Source organism: Rutidosis leptorrhynchoides, chromosome 7 (assembly GCF_046630445.1).
Source record: "Rutidosis leptorrhynchoides isolate AG116_Rl617_1_P2 chromosome 7, CSIRO_AGI_Rlap_v1, whole genome shotgun sequence".
In the NCBI taxonomy this organism is placed as follows: Eukaryota; Viridiplantae; Streptophyta; class Magnoliopsida; order Asterales; family Asteraceae; genus Rutidosis; species Rutidosis leptorrhynchoides.
This window is the reverse complement of record NC_092339.1, coordinates 141,496,138-141,522,460: the sequence shown is the minus strand read 5'-3', so window position 1 is coordinate 141,522,460 and position 26,323 is coordinate 141,496,138.

Genomic DNA, 26,323 nt, shown 5'->3' with positions numbered 1-26,323 from the left:
AGTGAGAGAATGAAGTTGTCGTTGCGAGTACTCTCATAATGTAAATCTGGGTTGCTGTGAAACTCGAATAGTACTATTGAGTGAGTACGAGTTCGATATTGTGGTGAATGCTATATTTTACCTGTCGGGAAGCGTGTTCGTGGAAATTGTCAGTGGATTATTCCACTTTATGAACGATTGTGAGGCGGGGTGAGTCTGTCCGATTGTCTCACATCGAGACACGTAGATGTTGTTTGTTTGCAAGAGTGTGTTCCCTAGTTGTAACAGACCGAAACTTGGGCCAGATGTAAGATGACTATTTTGCCCTTAGGTTTATGTGGGCATGATTATATGCTTTTATTTTAATATTATGTTTATTATTAATTGGCTATTTGGTTAAGACCAGTTTGTGACAAGGGTCACAAAACAGGTACGTTTATTAAATTTGGACTCCGTTAGGGCAGTCAAATTAAGTACGAAAGATATCAGATAACTGGTAAATACCCCTGTGTGATGGGGTATGGGTTTTTAACCCTTTTAAGTGTATAGTACAGCTCATTTTCTTTTCCTTCTTAAAAATCCTACACACACACCCGTACCTAAACTTCACCCCATTCACAAACCCTAATTGAATCTAAGCTAGAAATTGAATCAAGAGGCTTTAAGGATTGATTTATATCATCTTTGTGATCATTAAACCAGGTTAGCTTGCTTGAATTGTTGCTTGAATTCTTGATTAAATGAGTTTTGTGTTCTTGAATAAAAAGTGTGATTTTGAGCTTGAATCTTCTTGATTTGTGTTAGTTATGCTTAATTTATGTTAGATATATGTTATATAGTTGTTATATGAAGTTTGTAAGTGAGTTTTGTGACCAGAACAAGCAAAAATCAAGATTTGGAGTCAAAAACGCGAAAAAAGCGAGCTGGAGCTGTTCATCAGCTCCCACACTTTTAACAGCTCAACCATGCGGTGGAGCATGTGTTTGAGGGCTCAACCACACGGTTGAGGGGCTCACTCGCACGGTTGAGGTCTCAGTCGTGCGGTTGAGCAGTTCAGCTTTTTGGTGAAACTTGTTTTGGTCATAACTTTCACACCGTAACTCCGTTTTTGATAAATCAAATACCATTGGAATCATAATGAAGAATCCAATTCAATGATAAACTTTTTAGAAGATATATCAAATGTTATATGGGTCAGAAAAAGAGATTTTAGTGCGTATGTCTTGCATAGCATGCATTTATATGTCACCATTGATGGAGATTATGATATAGACTTATCAATTAAAGATAATATGATTGTATGATGTGTTTTAGAACTTGATATTATGACTTTGGGTGGTTTTGGGTTAGAAACCCATCATAACAGCCGTTGTTGCTGTTCTTCTCCACCCGCACGAGTAAACCTTCACACGGACGGTTGAGACGGTCAACCGCATGGTGAACCGCATGAGTGAGTGGTTACTTGAACTGTTATATTTTCTAGTTGGATCGTACGGTTGAGATGTGACTCGTACGAGTCATACGTCATGTGACAACCCGGAAAGTTCCGACCAAATTTAAACTTTATCTTTATATTATTCCGACACGATAAGCAAAGTCTGTAATGTTAAATCTCAAGAATTTTAAACTATGTTCACACATTCATTTAACTTCGACCAAATTCCAATGATTCACGAACCATTAAATGAACGTATATGATTATGTATGTATATGTGTATATATTATAACGTGAATATATCAAGAAACTATTTAAACGTATAATGCTTTACATGAACGTATTTATATCAATATGATTATCGACGAAATTAGAAGATAATCTCAAATGATTGAATTATCAGAAACATTGATTTATGATTACGAGTCTCTGTTGAGAGGTCCACTATGATTTGAGAAATCTATTCTTTTTAATGATATTCGAAATAATTGGTAAAGTGATTTTCATATGAAAACAAGGTGTCAAATAACTAAAGTTAGACAAAAGTTAGTGGAAGACTAAATTTAATAATATTGATTTAGTTACCAGTGTACTAAAACGTTTTTCGATATAATGAAACTTGATTATTAAAATATCCCTGTTTAAATAACGTGAATTAGAATATTAGTTGTTATATATATATATATATATATATATATATATATATATATATATATATATATATATATATATATATATATATATATATATATATATATATATATAACATGCAACGCGTATTTAAAACGTGTTCATTAAATATGATTTCAAATTAATTAAGTACACGATAGTAACACTCACCTAGTGATGCAAATGATATTTAAAACAATTAGTACATAAATGAGATGTGTCTATTTAAATTTTAAAGTGAAAACGTTACGTGTTATATTATTTTTCTAAACCATTTTAAATAAACTATAAAATAGAATTAGTCTTAAAAACTAAATATTATATTATTAAATAAGTAATTCAACTACAAACAATACGTACAATTTTATATTTTTAATGAATATATATATATATATATATATATATATATATATATATATATATATATATATATATATATATATATATATATATATATATATATATATATAATATATATTCAACAAAGTGATTAAGATAAAATTAACTTAGTCATAAAATGTTTGATTTAAAAATATACATTTTGATAAACAACGAGACATTAATTTATAGAAGCAAATGACCAAAACACTCAAAAGATTAACTTACACTTTGAGTAAGATAGTTTTTCATTGATTTGAGTCTTGTTATATATAAAGGTACGTTACACAAAACGTAAAGTGCTAATTTTCTAAGCGTACGAAAATGCGTTTGAGAAACCGAAACCGGGACATAAGTCGAGTGACAAAGTACGATTCGTTGGAACTAAAATTATAGGTTAACTATGCATGTAAATATAATATAATATTTAATTAATTAAATAAATTAAATATATTATATATTAATATATATTAAAACCGTCGGCAGCCCACGTTTTGTTTGTGAATGAGCTGGAAACAGTACCTCCGCAATCGCGGAGCTGTGGGTCACAGGTCGGGGACTATAAAGCTCGAGCTGATATGTGATTCATTTCACCTTCTATCTATATTACTCCGTAGCATATATTTATTTTATTTATATTATTATTATTATTATTATTATTATTATTATTATTATTATTATTATTATTATTATTATTATTATTATTATTATGATTAAGATTAATATTATTATTATTAATCGTATTTAGTAGTATTATTATTATTAGTATTATACATAAAATACTACAACGAAGTCATGAGCGAGTTATTTCAAAACGGGTTTTACGAGCGGAATAGAGCTAAGGAAAATATGGGTTATAGCTATGGAGGTTATGGGTATGATTCGGGGGTATGATCGTGAGGTCAACCTAGTGTTTATCGTCTCCGTTGCGTCTACGTACTTTCCTGCAATATTGAATCTCAATATTGATACGTGAGCACTCATAACTTAACTTTTATATATTATTAGTGTATCTCTGACTAGTGCTCGAGTAGATATGATAATGCATGCATATATGTTTAATCTAGTCATTAGATAGGTTATGTTGAATCCTGAATTAGATACATATGCTACTGAGATAAGGTATATAATATGCATGTCGTTGGAAAGCTAGCGAAAAACTAAGAACTTTTCATTTAGAACACGAATGGTTACGATGAACGGATTAGAAGTTATAGTCAATTGAATTTTAGTATTATTATTGAAAATGATTATTCTTAAAACTATCGTCGTTATTATTATCGTTAATATTACTACTTAATAACTAATATTATTATTATTATTATTATTATTATTATTATTATTATTATTATTATTATTATTATTATTATTATTATTATTATTATTATTATTATTATTATTATTATTATTATTATTATCATCATTATCGTTATAAGTATTATCATTAAAAATTGCTATTACTATTATTATTACTATCATTATTAAAGTTATTATTAATATTAATATTATTATTTTTAATATTAATATTATTATTATTATTATTATTATTATTATTATTATTATTATTATTATTATTATTATTATTATTATTAGGATTATCATTAATATTATTATAATATTTATTATTATTACTATCATTATCGTTAAAATTAATATTAGTATCATCTAACTATTATGATTAATATTTTTTATCATTATTATGAGTGCGATATAAAATAGAACTAAAAACTATTAAACAAATCGATTAGGAAATAATGAGTATGAGTATCATGATGAAATTAAAATATTATAAGATATTGATTTAGAAAAATATTGCTTTCAACATTATTATTATTATTAATATTAAAACTATTATTTTTACTAAAATTATCATTTTTAATAAAAATATCATTGTTATTATAAAATATCATTATTATTATCAGCTTAGTTCTATTATTAATAAAAATTATCATTTCAATATCATTTTTAGTAAATATAAATATAGTTATTTTATTAGTAGAATAATAATAATAATTATTATTACAAAATAATATAACTTCTAATTATTATTGTCATTATCAATATTATTTTATCAAATAAATATTTAATACAAAGATATTTTACTACACGTAATATATTTACATTAATAATACATATCGTTATATTTTATGATAATAAATGAACTTTTTAAATTTTATTACTTAAGATATATAAAAGTATATTTTTATCATATATAAATTTTAAATATAAATTTTTATTAACAAATGACTTTTATTATTTACTTTCATAAAACCTGTTAAAAATATTAAATATATATAAAACGACGATATTTAAGTTATATGATAATCATGTATGGATTTTGGAAATCATTTTGGGTCAAGTTGACTTTTGTTGACTATTGCATATTAGTCTCGAGCATTAGAATTGTGATACACTACGGTTTAACCTAAATTGTTAGACAAATATTGACCAACATATAAATATATATAATTAATATAGGTTCGTGAATCCGAGGCCAACCTTGCACTTGTTCAATCACGTCATATGTATTTTTACTACGAAATACAGTATTGTGAGTTTCATTTGCTCTCTTTTTAAATGCTTTTGCAATATATATTTTTTGGGACTGAGAATACATGCGCTGCTTTATAAATGTTTGACGAAATAGACACAAGTACTTAAAACTACATTCTATGACTGGATTATTAAACCGAATATGCCCCTTTTTAGTCTGGTAATCTAAGAATTAGGGAATAGACACCCTAATTGACGCGAATCCTAAATATAGATCTATCGGGTCCAACAAGCCCCATCCAAAGTACCGGATGCTTTAGTACTTCGAATTTATCATGTCCGAAGGGAGTCCCGGAATGATGGGGATATTCTATATGCATCTTGTTAAGGTCGGTTACCAGGTGTTCACCATATGAATGATTTTTATCTCTATGCAGTTTGCGAAATGCCTGACATGAGATGTATATTTAAGAGAAATGGAAATGGAAATCTTGTGGTATATTAAAATGATAGAAATGAATGATTATGATAAACTAATGAACTCACCAACCTTTTGGTTGACACTTTAAATCATGTTTATTCTCAGGTTTGAAAGAAATCTTCCGCTGTGCATTTGCTCATTTAAAAGATATTACTTGGAGTCATTCATGGCATATTTCAAAAGATGTTGCATCCAAGTCGTTGAGTTCAATAGAGATTATTATTAAGTAAATGACAGATTAGGTCATTTATAAGTTGAATATTATGAAATGGTATGCATACCTGTTAACTTTTGATGTAATGAAAGGTTGTCTTTTAAAAACAAATGCAACTTTTGTAAAATGTATCATATAGAGGTCAAATACCTCACGATGTAATCATATGTTATTGTATTCGTCCTTTTGGATTAGGACGGGTTGTTTCATGTGGTATCAGAGCAGTGGTCTTAGCGAACCAGGTCTGCATTACTGTGTCTAACTGAAAGTCATCAGGATGCATTAGTGAGTCTGGACTTTGACCGTGTCTGCATGTCAAAAGTTTTGCTTATCATTTCTTGTCGAAAATTATCTACTTACCATTCTTAGTCTAGACACGTCTTACTGCATTAATTACATGAACATTGTATAGACAAAATTCATATCTTAGCGTATCTGTTACTGTAAACTTTGCCTGACATATTCCGTAAATTCCTCCGTAATCTACGAAATCTTTTGCTATATATATATATATATATATATATATATATATATATATATATATATATATATATATATATATATATATATATATATATATATATATATATATATATATATATATATATATTCTATGTAATTAGAATACCATCCAATAGCCGGAAAATCATTTCATATCGAAAAATCCTTTATTCAATCGTACGAAATGGAACTTGCCACTAGTTCAAGTCCCTCGAATCCCGATATGGAGTTTCACTCGAGCTCTGAAAGCAGTGTGACCGGAATGGATCAACCAATTAGCCATCATCTATTCTGGATGAATTGGGGATGGGTTCGTAGCCTACTTAGTTATTTGAGACAAGAAGAAGGTGATCCCTTCCATCCACCACATTATCCTCTTGGCGAAGAACCTGAAGCACTTACCAGCGAACATGTCTGAAACACCATTTTCTCTCTCATTTCCAGAGTATCTCGTCACGATTATATACTACATCAAATTCTAGATTTTATTTATCCGTTCGTTCGAACCGACAATCACCCCGGTGTAATAGAAGAAGTTAACGAACTTCGCGCTCGGGTAGTGGCTATGGAAAATATGGTGCAAAGGTTACAAACACCAGCAGCAGCATTAGCAGCATAACCAGTACCACCATCATCAACGCCAACAGTACCATTACCACCACCAACAATAACTGCATCGCAAACCTAAACTTCACAATCTGTCCGATGAGCATCGACATCATACGCCCTGTAGATACCAAGGAATACCACAACGATGAAATATTGATTCATAACTTCATTGGGGGAAACATTTTACGGCGATTATGTAATTTCTAAAGTCTTAGAGATTATCTATTCTAGCCCTAACCATAAATCAGATTATTGAACTAAAATGATAGAAGGAAGAATAGAAACCCTGACAAGAATGATGTGTGATTTACAAGCTAGACCTGTTTTAACAACAGCATCAACAGTACCGTCAGCATCACTAGCACCGTTAGTGCCAATAACACCTTTAACATCACAAACTCTGCCAGTTCAAGAATCACCGTGGACGTCATTACGAATCAACAATAAGTATGTCATATCAACGAGTTATGAAGTATTAACTCATTTCCACTGAAGGATTTATATGTATATCTTATATATATAAATTTTTAAACCATAATAAATCTTTCTGTACTAAGCTATTATGTGTGAATCTTAACTACTCGGTCAATTCATATTATTAATATGCAATAATGTACGTCCTTCTTCCACAACTTAACCATCGTTAACTACCATCTCTGTCTCAATTCAATAAATTTCAATTTATAATGAATCAAGCGTATTATTCAAATATATATTTGATCTTACACTTTAATCATCGATGTACTCGAAACTTTTCAGATAACATCATTCGTACCTTGCGAAATTCACAAGAATTCCACGAACACCAACATCATGCATCAACAAATAACGAAGTATTGATTCATAATTTCAATATCATTGAAGAAATAATTATGTAATTTCTAAAGTTTTAGGGATTACTCAATTCTAGTTTCAACCGTAAATCAAATGAGTTTAATTTAATATTAACTCATTAAATCTATGTTACATCTAAAGAAAATATATACATATATATTTTCATAAAGACTGTAAAAAAAAATCTTTTGTACAAAATATTAATTGTGAATTTTTTTTAACGGGTAGGTAATACTCGAGAGATATATAAATTCACAATTAATATGTTACATTCTTCGAATCTGATTCAGCAATCATCAACTATACTCACTATTTTCATAACAATATATATTCTTTCATAGAGATCAAAATAACCATACTCATTCAAATTCAATTACACATTTTTATTTTGAAATCGCAGAATTCAATTCAAGATATAACCGGTATCATCACTCTTAGATTCCTATATCTTTCAAAGCTATACTTTGACTTCAAAACCGTGCTAGAACATCATATGTATATTAACGATTACAATCTATGTTCAAACCTTCTGAAATTTCTGAAGACACTTCAAACAATGAACAATCGAGATGATGATCCAACCACATGTTACCCACCGTTATGTACCTGAAAAACCCTCGAAATCAAAATCATAATATAACACGTATCCGTGTCAGACCTTTTGACATTTATTAGCTAAAATGACTTTTCAAGTCCTCTCCAAAGTAGTCATTTTTGTCACAGCTCCAGCAAGTCAACTTCGACTTTTCAGTCAAAACAACCTTATTATAACCTTGATATATACATTGCCTTTTCGCCATCGTTACCGGGGAACCGTATATGTTCCAACACATTAGCAATAAACTTACCAACAACTTCATTGAACTTTTGACTCTCCGAAAAATTATTATAATTATCGAAACCCTATCATATACTCATCTGCACCTTATAATAAGAATTGTCATACCAATTATTGAGAATCAGCAATCAGTATTTTGAAACCTCGCAGCATGTCTACATCAACAATTACATATACATATAACGTCTACCTTCAAGACTTACATACTTTGAATGTGAAGTTTCTGAAAAACACCTTGAACTGCAAACTAGTTCTCGAAATGCTGATGAAGCAGCAAAAACTATAAACAACCTCAACAGTAAAAAGTTTGATGATAAAGAGTAGTGTGTTGGCAAAGCTCAGAAAAAGAGAAGATTTGGTACTGAAAAACGGATTGAACAAACCATGAAGGAGGCTGTGGACAAATCACAAGGATGAAACCTTCCTTCAAAGAATTCAAATGATTCAGTATCTGCTGAAGTCATTAACGAATACCTTGCTCCTAACTCTAAACCCCTGTGGACAATATCCTTCATCATCCTCTAATATTAGAAATTCTAAGATATCATCATATCTTTCATTATAAATATCCTCCATATTTCTGAAGATATTTCCATAATTATTCTTATCTGAAATCATTTACCTCTTCGCGCTATCTGTGTTACATCATAAAAGAAACTATTTTAGTTTCTAAATTCTGAAACCGTCAAGTTTAAATTATGAATGTTTTGAAGTAGTGTTGAGAACTGAAGCATGAGTTAGTATAATATAATGACACTTGATCAACGTGATTATATTATAGTAAGTCATGTTGAGTTTCTAAATGGAACGTGATGATTCACAGATCATAACGTCATCATGTGCTATGTTACACGACTCTTGTATTCGATTTAACCTCTAAAATATCAAGAAAATATTTCTTGATGATTCGACCTTTTCCAGGATATTCTGGTAATTTGACAAATCAAGATCGTTTCATTACAATTTCCTTTTTAAAATATTAACTATGTTCATTCTGAACTTCATATCTACAAATTCTGGACCATTATTCACTTGATTTAGAATCGGGAAGATAAAACAAAAGCATGAAGCTTCATAATATCAATGGGAGTATAAATCACAGTAAATTGAAGAGAGTATTAACTGTGGATGACAATGATTATAGAAGACAGAAACAAGGACATCGAAATATAAAGGAAAATATAAAGCTCGACAACAACACATAAATTACAAACTGTGGATATCAATACGTATTGCCACGTAAAGGCACGAGAGAATTAAAATTACTATAACCCCAAGTTAATAGTAAAAATAAAGAAAATCCTCTGGTGGTAGATGAAAAAGAAGAATGACATATATGAGGGTTAGGAGTGTATCAAGAATCAGTACTGGATGGAGCATATTAATAAATGCTTTAAAGTATGAATTGATGAAGAAAGAATAGAAGGTATGAGCTGTAAGAAAATAGAGAGGGTGGATTTATAGTGAAATATCTGACAGAGAAATCGAGATGGATTATCTCATTAAATCGAAGAGGATCCTAATTTCCTTAATTACCGAAGAATCAAATCCTATATAGATTACAAAGATTTTCTTTAATCTGGAAATCAATCCTATCTACGTCAAAAGATATGACGAATCACTATTATCTTATTTCATTCATTTACGATAACTTCACTCGTACGCTTCGAGTAATCAAATTATTTTTACTTCTTAAACATGATAAAACTCTATAATTGTCATAATAACATTCTCATTGTTAGCCATGATGACCTCTATCAAATTTCGGGGACGAAATTTCTTTAACGGGTAGGTACTGTGACAACCCGGAAAGTTCCGACCAAATTTAAACTTTATCTTTATATTATTCCGACACGATAAGCAAAGTCTGTAATGTTAAATCTCAAGAATTTTAAACTATGTTCACACATTCATTTAACCTCGACCAAATTCCAATAATTCACGAACCATTAAATGAACGTATATGATTATGTATCTATATGTGTATATATTATAACTTGAATATATCAACAAACTATTTAAACGTATAATGCTTTACATGAACGTATTTATTTCAATATGATTATCGATGAAATTAGAAGATAAGCTCAAATGATTAAATTATCAGAAACATTGATTTATGATTACGAGTCTCTGTTGAGAGGTCCACTATGATTTGAGAAATCTATTCTTTTTAACGATATTCGGAATAATTGGTAAATTGATTTTCATATGAAAACAAGGTGTCAAATAATGAAAGTTAGACAAAAGTTAGTGGAAGACTAAATTTAATAATAATGATTTAGTTACTAGTGTACGAAAACGTTTTTCGATATAATGAAACTTGATTATTAAAATATCCCTGTTTAAATAACGTGAATTAGAATATTAGTTGTTGTATATATATATATATATATATATATATATATATATATATATATATATATATATATATATATATATATATATATATATATATATATATATAACTTGTAACGCGTATTTAAAATGTGTTCATTAAATATGATTTTAAATTAATTAAGTACACGATAGTAACACTGCCTAGTGATGCAAATGATATTTAAAACAATTAGTACATAAATGAGATGTGTCTATTTAAATTTTAAAATGAAAACGTTACGTGTTATATTATTTTTCTAAACGATTTTAAATAAACTATAAAATAGAATTAGTCTTAAAAACTAAATATTATATTATTAAATAAATATTTCAACTACAAACAATACGTACAAGTTTATATTTTTAATGAATATATATATATATATATATATATATATATATATATATATATATATATATATATATATATATATATATATATATATATATTCTACAAAGTGATAAAGATAATATTAACTTAGTCATAAAACGTTTGATTTAAAAATATACATTTTGATAAACAACGAGACATTAATTTATAGAAGCAAATAAACAAAACACTCAAAAGATTAAGTTACACTTTGAGTAGGATAGTTTTTCATTGATTTGATTCTTGTTATATATAAAGGTACGTTTCACAAAACGTAAAGTGCTAGTTTTCTAAGCGTACGAAAATGCGTTCGAGAAATCGGAACTGGGACATAAGTCGAGTGACAAAGTACGATTCATTGGAACTAAAATTATAGGTTTCGATTCGTTGGAACTAAAATTAAAACCGTCGGCAGCCCACGTTTTGTTTGTGAATGAGCTGGAAACAGTACCTCCGCAATCGCGGAGCTGTGGGTCACAGGTCGGGGACTATAAAGCTCGAGCTGATCTGCGATTCATTTCACCTTCTATCTATATTACTCCGTAGCATATATTTATTTTATTTATATTATTATTATTATTATTATTATTATTATTATTATTATTATTATTATTATTATTATTATTATTATTATTATTATTATTATTATTATGATTAAGATTAATATTAGTATTATTAATCGTATTTAGTAGTATTATTATTATTATTATACATAAAATACTACGACGAAGTCATGAGCGAGTTATTTCAAAACGGGTTTTACGAGCGGAATAGAGCTAAGGAAAATATGAGTTATAGCTATGGAGGTTATGGGTATGATTCGGGGGTATGCTCGTAAGGTCAACCTAGTGTTTATCATCTCCGTTGCGTCTACGTACTTTCCTGCAATATCGAATCTCAATATTGATACGTGAGCACTCATAACTTAATTTTTATATATTATTAGTGTATCCCTGACTAGTGCTCGAGTAGATATGATTATGAATGCATGTATGTTTAATCCAGTCATTAGATAGGTTATGTTGAATCCTGAATTAGATACATATGCTACTGAGATAAGGTATATGATATGCATGTCGTTGGAAAGCTAGCAAAAAATTAAGAACTTTTCATTTAGAACTCGAATGGTTACGATGAACGGATTAGAAGTTATAGTTAATTAAATTTTAGTATTATTATTGAAAATGATTATTCTTAAAACTATCGTCGTTATTATTGTCGTTAATATTACTACTTAATAACTATAATTATTATTATTATTACTATTATTATTATTATTATTATTATTATTATTATTATTATTATTATTATTATTATTAATATTAATATTAATATTATTATTATTATTATTATCATTATCGTTATAAGTATTATCATTAAAAATTGCTATTACTATTATTATTACTATCATTATTAAAGTTATTATTAATATTATCATTATTATTATTATTATTATTATTATTATTATTATTATTATTATTATTATTATTATTATTATTATTATTATTATTATTATTATTATTATTTTTATTATTATTATTATTAGGATTATCATTAATATTATTATAATATTTATTATTATTACTATCATTATCGTTAAAATTAATATTAGTTTCATCTAATTAATATGATTAATATTTTTTATCATTATTATGAGTGAGATATAAAATAGAACTAAAAACTATTAAACTAATCGATTAGGAAATAATGAGTATGAGTATCATGATGAAATTAAATATTATAAGATATTGATTTAGAAAAATATTGCTTTCAGCATTTTTATCATTTTTATTATTATTAATATTAAAACTATAATTTTTACTAAAATTATCATTTTTAATAAAAATATCATTGTTATTATAAAATATCATTATTATTATCAGCTTAGTACTATTATTTAAAAAAATTATCATTTCAATATCATTTTTAGTAAATATAAATATAGTTATTTTTGAAAGTATTTCGTATGCCCGAGAGACATATTAAATTAATGTGGCTAATGTGTTATGATCCAAGTCGGGTCATACCCAATAACAAACTTACCGACACCTTATAGGTATTTAATCTTAACGATTGGATCATTGATTAAATACGCGACACCTGAATTTTAAGGAAACGGTTTCTTAAATAATAATACTTGATATGTTTATATAAGTTATGGAATAACTTATGTAACAAGGATTTAATTATTTATAGGTTAAATAATTTATTAATGTTATGTTACATTTTATAAATTGGTTTTACAAAATATACATAACAAATAATATACAAGTTTATAAAATGTGTTTTATAAAATCATGTTATAAAAAAAAAACTGATTTTATGAATTCAGTTTTTATATTCCAAGTATATTATATGTGTTTAAATGGTAGTGGCATGGGGAGTTTAAGAGCATGCACAAGATTCTTCATTAAATGTGCAATACTTTTCCAAGTCTCTATAAGCATGCTCCTTGACTAAATACCATAACACACATGCAAAGATATCAAGTGTTTGTGCAAAAAAAACCGCTTCTGCAGCTGAATAGGGCCGTGGCCTTTGAGGGTCAATAGGGAGCTCATTTTGTTCTTTGCAAGCTAGTTTTTTAAGTGTCAATTAATCCTAACATAAGTACTAGGTGTTGGTATCAAGTTTGGAGTATAATCTCTTGAGGTTTCATACTTTTGAGGCTTGCATTCTCTTCATCTCTTCAACCTACTGCTGTCCAGAAAATTGGGTATAGGAGCAAAGGTTTTTGAGCTTGTTCATAGGTGATTAAGGGTCTTAATTCCTAACAAGCATAAGGGTGGTGTTGGTACACAATAGCTTGAGGTTCTATCCCCTTCTTGTTCTTCAATATCACCCTCAATTAACTTGAGGAGGTAATAATCTTCTTCTTGTACTTGTTTTATATGTAAGCATGATTTCATAACTTGATCCTATTGGGATTTAACCTTAAATTGGTTTAAAGATTAACAAGTTTAATTTTTAATTACACGCTTCCGTTTTGATTATAATCTTAAATGGTTTTAAGAGTTTCAAACTTGTTAAATCCCAACAATGGTATCTAGAGCCGAAGTTGTTGAAATATGCTTCGAATTGTTGTTTTAAACCCACTATATTTGCAATCTATGAACATGCATGAATGTAGATTGCAAAAACAAATGGGTTTGGGTGGGTTTATGATGAATGCCGAATTCAAAAGGGTCCAAAAGTGGGTTTGGGCTCTTCCATTTGGTTCATATTTGGTTGCATGTTAATGTTCACAATCTTAGTCTTGACCTTGTGTTGCATGCATGTATGTTTGGTTGATTTGTAATGTTATTTGGCTTGTAATATTATTCATTCATATGGCATGTAATAATTCATTCATTTGGCTATGTAATTTGTTTTACATTTGGTATGTAAAATAGAATAGGTTGTATTTTCATTTTCTAGATAAAAATGTATTAGGATACATATTTTGTAAAAATGAAGATACAAGATGATGAAGACTTGAAGAACACAAGGAGCATATGGATGCAAGGTTAAGTGGGAGATTTGAAATCTCCTACTTTGTATTATTACCCCTTAACCCGGTGACATTTGTTTTCGGCTAAACAAATGTCCACCAAAATGGCTAGATTGTGAACATACTTGTTTTGCATGTGTGGTTGTTTGTTTGTTTATTGTATTGTATGTTTGGTTGATACAATTAATCACAAGATAACAACAAGCAAAACGACAATTTAAATGGTTAAATTAGATGTATTAATGACATGCAAAACGACAATTTAATTGGTTAAATTAAAAGCAACTAAAGATGTTAATAAATGGTTATTAAGAACTAGAAAAGGATCACATATATATAAAATGGTTTATATCAAGTAATTGGCAAATTACAAGACATGAAAATGATTTTTCATAAGTACCATACACTAAATGCATGTTGGTGTATGGCATAAAAGTTTTCTCAAACTAGAATTAATGAAAACTTAAAATCCCTTTTACAAACAAGGTAAACAAGTTTAACGCCATCCTTTTGTGGGACACTTAAACATAGTAGGGAACTCATAATGGGATAAAGGTTACCTAACCGTTATGAGCTAACTAATATGGTTAAGGTAAAATTTGCTTGCTTGTGGGATAAAGGTCACCTAACCACTTGTATGTTAATTTTACATGTTTACACAAGTAGGACGACTTGATTTGGGAATCATGAACTTAGGGTCACCGAAGCATGAGAAACAAATAGGCGTTGATGGGATGAATATGCCATGCAAAAGGATTGTATGATCCCATAATTTAGAAGTTGCAAAAGGATTGCAATTGTCATATAAATGACTACCTAGCTAAATCAAATAATGGGATAAAGGTCACCTAACCGAAATTTGATTTACCGATGGATTCTAATATTTAATAAGTCAATTAAAATTTAAAAGGGTATTGTTTATTAAATTTAAAATCGATACTTAAACGAACTTTGTTAATTTTGTAGATGGCCGCCAATAACAACAACAACATACCAATCGCACCACTTAACCTAAACAACCTATCATTAAGGTCTCTCTTAGAGAAAGACAAACTCAACCATACCAACTTTATGGATTGGTTCCGCAATCTTCGGATTGTCCTCAAACAAGAGGATAAAGCGTATGTACTTGAGGACCCCATTCCCGATCAACCGGATGAGGATGATGAGGAGGCAATGGCCTTTTACGATAAGTATTGCCGCGACTCCCTTCAAGTCTCATGCCTAATGCTTGGGACTATGATTCCCGAACTCCAAAAGGATTTCGAGCATCATAGTGCATACGACATGATAACGCAATTGAAGGAGATGTTCCTTCAACAAGCGCGAGTCGAGCGTTTCGAGACCGTTCGGGCGCTACATGCTTGTCGTATGGACGATACCCAATCGGTTTCATCTTATGTGCTTAAGATGAAAAGCCTTATTGATCGTGCTAACCGTCTTAACCTAAACATATCAAATGAGTTAGCCACCGATCTTATCCTTAACTCCCTATCAAAAAGGTTTGATCAATTTGTAATTAATTACAATATGAATGGGATGGATAAAAGCATAGGTGAGCTTCACGGTGTGCTTAGAACGGCGGAAACTAGCATGGGTAAAAGGGCTTTACCCGTGTTAGCAATCGATCATGGTGGATCCAAAGGTAAGATCTCTAAGCCAAAGGTGGCTAAGAGAAAAGGACCCGCCTATCAAGGCAAAGGGAAGGGGAAGATGGTTACCCCAACCATCAACAAGGCTAAGAAGCAAAAGGTAGCTGAGAAGGCAAACCCCAAAGAAGACCCGTGTTTCGGTTGCGGTGAAATGGGTCACTGGAAGCGAAATTGCCCGGTCTATCTTAAGGAGTTGAAGGACAAGAGGGATGCAGGGCAAACCTCAGGTAACATATATATGGTATATATTGAGCTTAATATTACTTCTTCTAATACATGGGTATTAGACACAGGATGTGGAACTCATATTTGCAATTCTTTGCAGGGGTTCAAAAGAAGTGATCATATGGCGGGAACATCAAGTCTCTATATGGGCAATGGTGCAAAGGTGCATGTTAAAGCTCAAGGAGATTTTGTTTTGAAGCTTCCAAGCGGATTGGAACTTATTTTAGAAAATGTTTTGTATGCTCCGGATTTGTGTAGAAACATTATTTCTATTTCTCGCTTAAAACAATGTGGTTTTAATCTTAATTTTGTTAATGATGATATCCATGTTTATTTAGATAATGTATTCTATTTCAAGGCTTCGCCTTCAAATGGAATTTATGAATTGGTTCATGATGATGCATCATCTAGTAGCTCAATGTACCATACTAGCACCAAGAAACTCAAAGGGGATTTGAGTGATTCCTACTTATGGCATTGTCGCCTTGGTCACATAAACAAGAATCGTATGCATACACTTCAAAGGAATGGACTTTTGAAATCAAATGAAATGGACTCATTTGATGTATGTGAATCTTGTTTACAAGGCAAAATGACTAAAGCGCCTTTCAAAGGGACCTATGAAAGGGCTAAAAACTTATTGGGATTAATACATTCGGATGTATGTGGACCCTTTAAGCCCATGACTAGGAATGGTGAAAGATACTTCGTTACTTTCATTGATGACTTTAGTCGTTTCGGATATGTCTACTTATTAAGACACAAGGACGAAACGTTTGAAGCATTCAAAGAATATCAAAACGAAGTACAAAATCAACTCAATAAGACAATTAAGGTACTTCGTACCGACAGAGGAGGTGAATACCTAAGCGATGCTTTCCAAGATCATCTTAGGAGTTGTGGGATTATCTCACAACTTACTCCACCCGGAACACCCCAACTTAATGGAGTTTCTGAAAGGAGGAACCGAACCCTAATGGATATGGTTCGATCTATGATGGCAAGAAGCTCGTTACCTCTATCATTTTGGGGTTATTGTCTAAGCTCCGTGGCTCGTATTTTAAATATGGCCCCAACCAAGAAAGTGGAACGAACTCCTCACGAGATGTGGTTTGGAAAACCTCCTTCTCTATCATACTTAAAGATATGGGGATGTGAAGCTTATCCTAAGCGTTACGTCCCTAATAAGTTGAATGCTCGATCCACGAAGTGTATCTTCATAGGATATCCCAAGGATGATATGGGATACTATTTCTATGATCCATCTGAACAAAATGTATTTGTTGCTCGGAAGGCGGAATTCCTTGAAACTAAGTTCCTAATGGAAGGAAATAGTGAAAGGAAGATAGATCTTGAAGAGGTTCAAGATCAAATAGATGATACACAATTGGTTGACACTAGCACTCAACATGAAAATGTTGAGAGTGATCAGATGGATGATCAAAATACACAAGACGTTCGCAGATCTGGTAGGATTAGTAATCCTCCTGAGAGATATGGGTTTCTCATGGATGGTTGCTATGTGGTTGATTTGGATGAACCAATAAACTACCAAGATGCTTTATCAAGGATTGATAAAGATAAATGGCAGGAAGCCATGAACGCTGAGATGCAATCCATGTATGACAACCAAGTTTGGGAACTTGTTGCGCAACCTCCTGGCTCTAGGCTAGTTGATTGTAAATGGCTGTTCAAAATGAAAACCGACATACATGGAAACTTGGATACATATAAAGCTAGACTTGTAGCAAAAGGTTTCACTCAAACTCAAGGGGTTGACTATGATGAAACTTTTTCGCCTGTGGCGATGCTAAAGTCTATTAGGATATTACTTGCCATTGCTGCTCATTATGATTATGAAATATGGCAGATGGATGTCAAGACCGCTTTCCTAAACGGACATCTTGATGAAGATGTCTATATGGTTCAGCCTGAGGGTTTTGTTGATCCGAAATATCCTAAAAGGGTATGCAAGTTAAAGAAGTCAATCTACGGATTGAAACAAGCATCTAGAATGTGGAATCATCGTTTTAATGAGGAGGCCAAGAAATTTGGCTTCATTAAAAATGGTGATGAAGCTTGTGTATACAAGAAAGCTAGTGGGAGCACTATCATGTTCCTTGTACTATATGTGGATGATATATTGTTATTTGGAAATGATATTCCGGCAATGCAAGGTGTTAAAACTTGGTTAAGCAAATGCTTCTCCATTAAGGATCTTGGAGAAGCACAATACGTTTTGGGGATTGGGATCTACAGGGATAGATCCAAGAAACTGATAGGTTTAAATCAAAGTGCATACATTGAAAAGATCTTGAAAAGGTTCAAGATGGAGAACTCTAAGAAAGGTTTGGTACCTATTCAAAAGGGAACACTTCTCAGTTCATCTCAGTGCCCCACCACGAAAGATGAACAGGAGAGAATGAAGAAAGTCCCATATGCTTCTGCCATTGGGTCAATCATGTATGCAATGATACGCACTAGACCGGATGTGTCATGCGCTCTTAGCCTGACAAGTAGATACCAGAATAACCCAGGAAACAGTCATTGGATTGCTGTTAAAAGTATATTGAAATACCTTAGGAGGACTAAGGATATGTTTCTGATATATGGGTCTGGTGAGGAGGAACTCGCTGTAAAGGGTTACGTAGACGCGAGTTTCCAAACTGATCGAGATGATTCTCGATCACAATCCGGTTATGTCTTCACATTAAATGGAGGTGCGGTCTCTTGGAAGAGTTCAAAACAGGATGTTGTTGCATTATCCACTACAGAGTCAGAGTACATTGCCGCCTCATTGGCAGCTCAGGAAGCTGCATGGATGAAGAAGTTCATCGACGACTTAGGAGTGGTCCCTACCATTCAAGACCCTCTTGAGATCTTTTGTGACAACGAAGGTGCGATTGCTCAAATCAAGGAACCTCGTGCTCACCAAAAGACCCGTCACATTGAGCGGAGATTCAACTACATAAGGGATGAAGTTGAAAAAGGAAAGATATGTATTCGCAAAGTTCACACAGATCTTAATATAGCGGATCCTCTCACGAAGCTCTTACAAGGATCAAAACATGCAGGACATGTTTGTGCATTAGGGCTTCGATATTCTAGTGATTGGTAATGATCTGTTTTAAGTATTGTAACGGAACGAAATTGTTCAAACTCACTAAATATAATTATGGTATTAATTTATTTTGAGTTATGTTCCTATTTTGCATATTTTATCCATGAATAAGTAATTATTCTAAATTCCGTAGTCGATCACGTTTGTGGGAGCAAATGTGAGGTTTAGACTATTATGAACTCGGATTGGTATACATTCACGGGATGAATGTGGTGCAAGGTTGCAACCAAGGTTTATAGATATTTGTGGGATACAAATATTGGAAGACCCGCCCTCAAGACTTACTAAATGGAGCCTTTGTGGTTGATCACATGTAATCTTGAGTAAAGGCAAATATCATTGTATCCTCTGACCTGAGATACATATTGGGTTCAGATATTTACCAAGCATTGTGCCGTGATTCTTTCCTTCGCTATTCTGAAATATGGTAGTTCATAAGGAAGAGCTCAGGTACAATGCAAGGTACATATTTAGGACGTATGTAGTTAAGATGGAATTTGTCCCTCTTATTCGTTGAGAGTCAGATGTCTAAGGCCTGATAAAGTTAAATCTAGAAAGAGAGTGATCACACTGTGTCTCTTGGATTTAACATGACATCTAGGATGAAAGGAAATAATGAAAGATTCACCTATTCATATTCGAGATGGAAACTCGAAGAGGATGATGTTATTGAATGGCACAAAGTTATAACATATTGGGGGTAATGGACGGTCGTTAGGTGGTATCCATCACTTGCATTAATTTCTTATGTTTCTCGTGCAAGTGGGAGATTGAAAGTATTTCGTATGCCCGAGAGACATATTAAATTAATGTGGCTAATGTGTTATGATCCAAGTCGGGTCATACCCAATAACAAACTTACCGACACCTTATAGGTATTTAATCTTAACGATTGGATCATTGATTAAATACGCGACACCTGAATTTTAAGGAAACGGTTTCTTAAATAATAATACTTGATATGTTTATATAAGTTATGGAATAACTTATGTAACAAGGATTTAATTATTTATAGGTTAAATAATTTATTAATGTTATGTTACATGTTATAAATTGGTTTTACAAAATATACATAACAAATAATATACAAGTTTATAAAATGTGTTTTATAAAATCATGTTATAAAAAAAAACTGATTTTATGAATTCAGTTTTTATATTCCAAGTATATTATATGTGTTTAAATGGTAGTGGCATGGGGAGTTTAAGAGCATGCACAAGATTCTTCATTAAATGTGCAATACTTTTCCAAGTCTCTATAAGCATGCTCCTTGACTAAATACCATAACACACATGCAAAGATATCAAGTGTTTGTGCAAAAAAAACTGCTTCTGCAGCTGAATAGGGCCGTGGCCTTTGAGGGTCAATAGGGAGCTCATTTTGTTCTTTGCAAGCTAGTTTTTTTAAGTGTCAATTAATCCTAACATAAGTACTAGGTGTTGGTATCAAGTTTGGGGTATAATCTCTTGAGGTTTCATACTTTTGAGGCTTGCATTCTCTTCATCTCTTCAACCTACTGCTGTCCAGAAAATTGGGTATAGGAGCAAAGGTTTTTGAGCTTGTTCATAGGTGATTAAGGGTCTTAATTCCTAACAAGCATAAGGGTGGTGTTGGTACACAATAGCTTGAGGTTCTATCCCCTTCTTGTTCTTCAATATCACCCTCAATTAACTTGAGGAGGTAATAATCTTCTTCTTGTACTTGATTTATATGTAAGCATGATTTCATAACTTGATCCTATTGGGATTTAACCTTAAATTGGTTTAAAGATTAACAAGTTTAATTTGTAATTACACGCTTCCGTTTTGATTATAATCTTAAATGGTTTTAAGAGTTTCAAACTTGTTAAATCCCAACAATTTTATTAGTAGAATAATAATAATTATTACTACAAAATAATACAACTTCTAATTATTATTGTTAGTATCGATTTTATTTTATCAAATAAATATGTAATACAAAGATATTTTACTACACATAATATATTTACATTAATAATACCTATCGTTATATTTTATGATAATAAATGAACTTTTTAAATTTTATTACTTAAGATATATAAAAGTATATTTTTATCATATATAAATTTTAAATATAAATTTTTATTAACAAATGACTTTTATTATTTACTTTCATAAAACCTGTTAAAAATATTAAATATATATATAAAACGACAATATTTAAGTTATATGATATTGATGTATGGATTTTGGAAATCATTTTAGGTCAAGTTGACTTTTGTTGACTGTTGCATATTAGTCTCGAGCATTAGGATTGTGATACGCTACGGTTTAACCTTAATTGTTAGACAAATATTGACCAACATATAAATATATATAATTAATATAGGTTCATGAATCCGAGGCCAACTTTGCACTTGTTCAATGACGTCACATGTATTTTTACTACGAAATACAATATTGTGAGTTTCATTTGCTCCCTTTTTAAATGCTTTTGCAATATATATTTTTGGGACTGAGAATACATGCGCTGCTTTATAAATGTTTGACGAAATAGACACAAGTACTTAAAACTACATTCTATGGCTGGATTATTAAACCGAATATGTCCCTTTTTAGTCTGGTAATCTAAGAATTAGGGAACAGACACCCTAATTGACGCGAATCCTAAAGATAGATCTATCGGGCCCAACAAGCCCCAACCAAAGTACCGGATGCTTTAGTACTTCGAATTTATCATGTCCGAAGAGAGTCCCGGAATGATGGGGATATTCTATATGCATCTTGTTAAGGTCGGTTACTAGGTGTTCACCATATGAATGATTTTTATCTCTATGCAGTTTGCGAAATGCCTGATATGAGATGTATATTTAAGAGAAATGGAAATGGAAATCTTGTGGTCTATTAAAATGATGGAAATGAATGATTATGATAAACTAATGAACTCACCAACCTTTTGGTTGACACTTTAAAGCATGTTTATTCTCAGGTTTGAAAGAAATCTTCCGCTGTGCATTTGCTCATTTTAAAGATATTACTTGAAGTCATTCATGGCATATTTCAAAAGATGTTACATCCAAGTCGTTGAGTTCAATAGAGATTATTATTAAGTAAATGACAGATTAGGTCATTTATAAGTTGAATATTATGAAATGGTATGCATGCCTGTCAACTTTTGATGTAATGAAATGTTGTCTTTTAAAAACAAATGCAACGTTTGTAAAATGTATCATATAACGGTCAAATACCTCGCGATGTAATCATATGTTATTGTATTCATCCTTATGGATTAGGACGGGTCATTTCATGTCACTCGTGTGGTCAACCGTACGGATCTAAGGACCAAACGTACGAGTGAGGTGTCAACTGCACGGTTGAGGTTTCTTAAACGTACGGATGAGTGTCACCCGTACGGTTGACAGGTCAGATTGATTAAGTGTTCAAGTGCTTGTTTATTGATGCTATTGTCTTGTTGTTGGGATGATATCAAGACATGATTACTGACTTGATTATGTCTAATTCTCAGGTGGAAAAGATAAAGAGAAGGCTCAGAAAGATTAGACCTCTGAGAACCTTCAGGAGCTGGTAATCGGTAAGTGGGTCTATCTTCGGATAGAGTTTAAGTAGAAAATCATGCTACTGAGGATTACTCTGATTACCTTGTGTAGTGTAGTGATTGCCATGCTAGTTGGTTAGTTGCATGTTATGTGATTAACATGTTATAAATGTGCACTGTGCTTGACACCAGCCGTTCCTAGGGAGGTTGGGGATTCGTAACTGTTCCCAAGGAGGTTGCCGTCCGTGTGAGGTCAACCGTTCCAATGGAGGTTGGGTCTCAATCTGCTGATGGGTGATTAATTTAGTAGAAAGGACTATCAGTAGATGCTAGCCTGATCAGCTAGGTCGTGTGCCCGTACAAGCCGCCGATCCTCATATTGTCTTCGTTTGTATGCTTGTTGGTTGTAAGCATGTTAGATGATTATTGTATGATGGATTACTTAAGCTTAATCTGTAGATAGATTCCATTCACTTAGCGGTGCGCTAATCCCCCACATTCATCCCCCTGCGGGATTAGGCACTGTTGATGGGATCGGAACATGATGTAGAAGACATGTTTGACTTGCAACTCTGATGTGGACATTTGTAACCGTGTTTGTAATAACGTAACACCGTTTATGAAAGTAAACTTAATTAACTGGTTTTTGTACTAATGTAATTATGGTTGTGATTTTACTAAGAAAGACTTCCGCTGTATTATAAAAAAATGGCCGGTGTTACACTAGTGATGCCACCCGTTAGTTGCATTGAAATGTCGAGGCCATTCTTAATGGATGGTCTAGGTAGGAGGATTCACCAGGCGTTGGTGGATATTATTGTGGGTTGTGTGGTGAATTTCAAGTTTTTTGTGATGATAACTTGCTGTTGACGGGATTCTAGTATACGAATAGTTTTCATGCTAGTTCTAGGAAGCCTTCTTGCTTGGTTATGTTGTAGGGTTCAGAGGAGAAACCCTATGTCGAGTGTTGATGTTATGTCTAGCTCGTGGTGTACTATTGTTGTCCTAGATTAATCTAGAGACTAATGGTCATGTGCGGATTGATTGATGAGAAATTTTGTGTCCCTAATGTGATTATTTGGTAATACCGAAATTTCTTCGTTAAAGGAATGACCCGGTGGTGGAGACAGGGGAAGTTGGTTCTTGATTCAAAGAACGTTCATGATTGGTTGGTTTACGACTCGTTGAAGTACGGAGTTTTGACGCGGCATGAATCCTTCTCGATTTGGATTAATGCAAGACATGGTTCACGGCTTAGTGGACCTAGTAGATCGCGCTGGGTGATATAGTTATGGATGTAGCTTGTGGCGAGTTGTAGCCGAGAGAACTTGAAGGGATATATGGTGTTTTCCGTATTTCCTAAGTGGGAATTTTAGACATTGAGTGTATGATATATCGCTTACTGTGGTAGTGCATGCTAGTGATTATTAGCGTGTGGAGAGATCTTCGAATTAACGGAAGATATTATGGATGTCGGGCTTGGTTGTGTTTCGTGGGATCGTGAGGTTATTGGTTTTATTTTTTGATAGAAAAATTGATATGGTTACTTTGTGAAGGATGTTATACCACATAGGTGGGAGGAGAAAGTTGGAGGTAGGTGACTTGGTTATAAAAGGAGGGCTAAGTCTTCATTCCAATTTGAACCAATCAATACACTTTAAGTATTTGATTATTTCTTTCTTTCTTACCCTTGTTTGAGAGTTATATTAGTTAAATATTTTGGAGAGTGTAGTTGGCTTAAGAGAGTCGTCTATATCATTGTAACAATTTGTGATATAGTGTATTTCTCTCTTTGGAGGCCGGTGGTTTTTCTCCTGTTTTGGAGTTTCCACGTTAAATCTTGTTTTGTGTATTGTTCTTATTTCTTTACTATTATTGTTGGGCTGGGTGGTGGGAATTAGTGAGACCGTAATTTCCCAACAACTGGTATCAGAGCGTCAGGTTTGACGGGGGGTCTCGGTTATAGGAGTCGGAGTATGCTCTGTGGTTGCCACGGGAGTGGATCGTCCACATCAGAAACGAGTTCTATTGATCATATAGGGTATCTGGTTAGAAAATATTTTTTCTGATTCGTAGTAATAGTTGGATTTGTTAGTGGCGAGTTATGGATTTCCGATTTAAAGGGTTCTGGCTACCTGCTACATCTTTTGGCTATTCGAAACGTGAGCAAAATCAGAGAAAGTGTTGTTTATAGGATACGGATACGATGTCGAAGTTCAGTCCAATGAGGTTTGATGTAGAAAAATTTGGTGGGAGGATCAATTTTGGCTTATGGCAGGTTCAAGTCAAGGATGTGTTGATTCAGTCCGGGTTACACAAGGCATTGCAAGGTAAACCCACCTTTGTTCTCGGCAGTGATTCTAGCAGTAAGTTCGATGAAGAAGAATGGGATGATATGGATTTGAGGGCAGCAAGTGCGATTCGTTTATGTCTTGCAAAGAACGTGCTTGCAAATGTGCATGGGTTATCAACGGCAAAGGAGCTTTGGGTTAAACTAGAGTAGTTGTACCAGGGAAAGGGCATCTCAAATCGGTTGTGTCTTAAAGAACAATTTCATACTTTGCGTATGGATGGGGGTTCAAAGATTTCAGATCATCTGAGCATTTTGAATGGTATTGTTTCGGAACTTGAAGCTATTGGAGTTAAAGTGGATGATGAAGATAAAGCTTTGAGGTTGATATTATCTTTGTTATCATCTTATGAACACATGAAACCTATTTTGATGTATGGGAAGAAAACTCTGAAGTTTGAAGACGTTACTAGCAAGCTCCTATTCGAGGAGAAAAGACTGGAAGGTAACAGGGTCTCGTCATCAGGAGATACGATAGTGTTGTGTTCGGATAGGCGAAAGAGAAACTCTGGGAAGAATCTGGTATTCTGGAGGTGCGGGAAGACTGTGCATGTAAGGGTTAATTGTCCAAGTGGAGCTAATCCGGCAAATGGCTCCAAAGACGCTAACATTGTCTCCATTGTTACGGAGAGTGACTAATTCCTCTGAAGTCACACCATCCTCATGGTGTGTCCGCGCCACCATGGAAATGGATGTTCGTTAGCGGTTCCACAATTACACATGGGCATTGGTTTGGCGTTGATGCAGGTTGTGTGGTGGAAACTGATGTTGTAGCTGATGGGACTTTCG